Here is a 4,090-nt window from a genome sequence, read left to right on the forward strand (position 1 = left end):
TTTAATAATACCTCCATAATACACCGTGTGTCTCTGGAGAGCGCTATATACAAAGCCCATGTAAAGTCGACTTCACCAAAGTACACAAATGAATTATGTTCAGTTCAGCGCGAAAAGTAGACGCGCTCTTGTGTCATGTCATTTCGTAGTCCGTATCTATTTTTTGCGCTGAACTGTACATAATGGAATACCAACTAGGCCAGTCAATCACGTTACTAAAACAAATGAATTGCGGAGAGATATTTTTCAGGGGCAATATAGATGTATTACACTAAAGTATGCAGTCGCTAGGACCTAATAATGAATACACCCATAAAACTCCATGTTCCATATGGCGTGCACTAAACGGAGACCTTTTAGTGTCGACTTCCTTACTGCCCACAAATGCACTGCTGGTAATAAATTTTTTCATGCGAAATTTAAGAAGTCTTATAACAGTGTAGGATGGCCTAATTGTCTTTTATTAGTTACCTCCAAAGACCCACGCCTTCCCATAGCGAGTTATAAAACGAGCCCAGATAGAGTCGGATTCACTACTTCACTCAGACGTATTGCTAAGAAGACTTTATTTAGGGGCAACATAAGCGGTCTTGCATGAACTTATGAAGGCCCTAGCACCTCTTATTAATAGCATTTTCGTATTTGGCGAAAGTGTGGTACATCAAGTGTTACCATATAGACAGGTGGATTTCATCGTTGAGCATTTAGAAAAAAAAAACATTCTTGATGACACTACAGAGCAGATAGCTTCGTCGAAAGCAACAAAAGTGCTGCTGTAGTTTTCACGGAGTTCTTATACTTCTGTTATGAGTAGCCAAATGATGTCACTAAAGCGTCCCAAACAATTAACAACGCGTTTTGGTCCGCGGAATGTTCATGACGAGAGGCAGCGCTTCCTTCACGAGATGAGGCCCCAAGCGGCGAGGAGGCAACAGGGATTGCTAGAGCGAGGTTTTGGATGCGTCATCAGCGTAGGTAACTAAGTTGGGGGTAGAGTATACAGATCTGAAGTATGCGAGTAGTCATTCTCGGTCAATTATTTCGCGGAAAAGCAGCCACAAACGATAAGATATGTCTGCATGCACTCTAAGAACTAAAGGAGTCCCACCAATTCCCAAAGGGAATAGAAACCCTTGTCCCATATACGATTCCCTTTTCCAGCATCAGGCAACTCCCTTTTTAGCAGAATAGCCTTACCCTTCACAAGGGAGTCGCAGGCCTCTCGCGGAGAGGGGGTCGAGGTATTCTCACCGGAGTTGCGGGAACCGCGTCCGGCAATTCCCTCACCACGGATCGAATAATTCCTCCAGTCAGGGAGTTATACAATTCTTTACCAGAATCTTGCTATACCTCTGCCACCCCTCAGAATTACCTTATTCCACCAAACAGCATTTTGCAATACTTCACCAGGAAGGGTTAGCGTACTCTTTTCAGAATCATTGTATTCTTTCAACCAGAGTCCCATAATGCCTCCTCAAGGAGGGCTAGCTTACTCTTTGTCAGAACTAATGTATTCCTTTAAAGCAGGATCTATGCACTACCTGCGACTTGCCGAACTCTAATATTCAGAGGCAGCACGATGTTACCTTTAACAAGACTACACTTTAGCATCCACAACAGCATTAGTGTCAGCCCTCTTTACTTCATGCTTACAAACTGAAATACAGTAAAATTACTTCACAAGTAAACATAGCAAGGCGTCTTTACAAAAAAAGCTGTCGTTTGTGCTTAGCCGAAAAAAAAAAGACAAATCGTTTTCACACTGCATTTCATGCTTTATTTTGACATCCTCACACACGTCGCTCCACCTGTATTGCAGTTGCTGCTTTTATGACCGAAACCATTTGCTCTGTCGGTGGTAGGCCGAGCATCATCTAAAAAAGCAGACAGGTCCGCTTTGTCTTTGGGGCATACTGGATGTTGAAGGTCCAGTAGACCGCCAAAAGCAAAGCGAACCCGTCCACTATGTCCATAGCCGTCAGCTGGAGCTCTTCGAAGTGCACGGTCACGGCTCCAGATTTCTCCGCAGTTTGGCCCGAGAACAAGATCCTGGGGTAAAGGGAAGTCTCTCCTGGCTCCTGCATAAAAAGCACACAAATGCAAGTACCAGAAGAAACACAAGTAACAGTATTTTGCTCTTCCTTCCACAGTGGACAAACCACTGTACAAAGCGATTCTCAGGAAAACGAATCGCTAGTTAGTAGTCTATACACTTAAAGCTAACAATTTAGTGACTACGCTAACGATTCATCAATGTAACATTCACAATTGTCTACTGATGAGGCAAAATGCTCCCTTTAGCAAATTTGAATTGCTGTGATGGTGATTGCTGAGCCTGATTCACAAGTACTACACTGGATTTCACTTACTCAACATACAGAAGACAAATATGCATACCAGCTTTGAGAGCAAGGCCTCTGGCTTTTCTTTCACCAGCAGTGCAACTGAAAAGCCATCTGAGAAGAACGAGAGCACGGATTAATTTAAAGCATCGGGGTCCTGATCCCCTATTCAAATTTTAAACCAACAAGGTCCTCCTCCTCTTTTTTTCCAACCAACCACTTTCAGAAAAAGCAGCCAGACCAACAAGAGAACCTGCAACCTCAGGCCAACCTGCAAGTACTTGGTGCAATGGTGTTATCAAAAAGGATGGCTTGAAGACAAGCAATATTACAGCAAAACTGTCAGCCTCTCATTATTGGAATTAATCATGGGATCAGTGAACAGTAACAAGGCCGAATCATGGAGAGTAACAAGAGGCAAGCAGAAAATAAATGCCGCACAACCGCATTCCTAATCCCCATCAATCTTGAAGCTGCACATCGAATCTTACTCGTGACCAAATAAGTTTTGTTAAAAAATACTGCAGTGTTTGGCAGTTTGAAAAAGCTACAGCATTAATGCACTGCAGTGGAAGCGACACATTTTTAATCAAGCAGAAAGTTGGTTACGCAGTTATGTCTCTAATGACATTTATAATAAAACACAACTAAGGTCAGTCGATGCTAGAAAGCAAAAGTGCATGCAAATGACACCATGAAGGCTAAAAGACACATTTTTATTTGCCAGATGACTATGGCAAAGTGACCAAAGATGAAGTGTTTATTACTTACAGCTGTCGGCCGCACCAGGCATCTTTGCTCTCTTTCTGCTTCCGAACGCCAGGCGATCACAATATGTTGTTGAACAGCACTATTGTAGAATAGCCCTGGAAACATCCACGGGAAGCACCTTTACGTCGTAGCGCCTGTAATAAGTAAAAAAAAGTTCACTATAATGCTAAATGCACGCTGCTTACTAAATACAGCACCTAGCAGCAGTTTTACCACATGTCCGCGTGAAAATATTCAGCCTAAAGTTCTATAGCTTGTCAACACTCGCTATGAAACAAAACGTACTGCAGTATTCATTTTTCAATACTACGTTTTACGGTAGCCGTTACTTGGCTCTTTCTTGAGAAAACAGTACGGAATTTCACCGAAAATGGGCTTCACTCTTATTGCAGTCGCGCAAGGTAATAAGAAAAACGTCCAATAGACAAAGCAACACGCCAGCGGTTCCGTGAAATTTTGTTGTGGCTACTGTAGCCACATAAACAATTAATCGCGATGAAATTTCCTACCGACAACGTTTTATTAGCGTTAAGTATTGTTTTCTAACAACACGGGACCAGAGGCTACAAGGCAACGCACTACACAATGGGTTCGGAACGCACAAACGTTCACGTTCTTTTTTTTTTGCAAGACATCTATGCCAACTTGGAGGTTGAATTGAAACCTTGTGACCTTTGACTGCGTTATATTTTAAGGGGTAACCAAATAAAGCGACGCTACCAACCTAACTGATTGGGTAATAAACTGGTTACGGTGTTGCTGTCGCCGTCGCTCACTTCTGCCTCGTCAGACGCGCCAGATGGGAACGGAACCGACGGATAAGCCCGGCGGCAGTGTAATTACCTTGTCGCTCGACAATATATTTACGTTGCTCAAGAAGATAATGAAACGAAAGCCAATTTATAGCTAGCGCTGGACACATGTACGATTAGTACACGCGATTCGCATGCGACTGATCGTTACGATTGATCGTTAGG

At 43.0% G+C, this 4,090-nt stretch overlaps 1 long non-coding RNA gene across 1 annotated transcript; it reads right to left on the minus strand.

The window, feature by feature from the left end:
* Nucleotides 1-1,754: 1,754 nt before the first annotated feature.
* LOC144169214 (uncharacterized) lies at nt 1,755-4,090 on the minus strand. The gene is made up of 3 exons (XR_013322392.1): nt 3,114-4,090; nt 2,398-2,456; nt 1,755-2,078 (listed from the first exon to the last, which is right to left on the minus strand). It is a non-coding gene; the product is annotated as an uncharacterized LOC144169214 (long non-coding RNA).

This window comes from Haemaphysalis longicornis, unplaced genomic scaffold, assembly GCF_048455015.1.
Source record: "Haemaphysalis longicornis isolate Haplotype H1 unplaced genomic scaffold, Haemaphysalis longicornis Haplotype H1 scaffold_1, whole genome shotgun sequence".
In the NCBI taxonomy this organism is placed as follows: Eukaryota; Metazoa; Arthropoda; class Arachnida; order Ixodida; family Ixodidae; genus Haemaphysalis; species Haemaphysalis longicornis.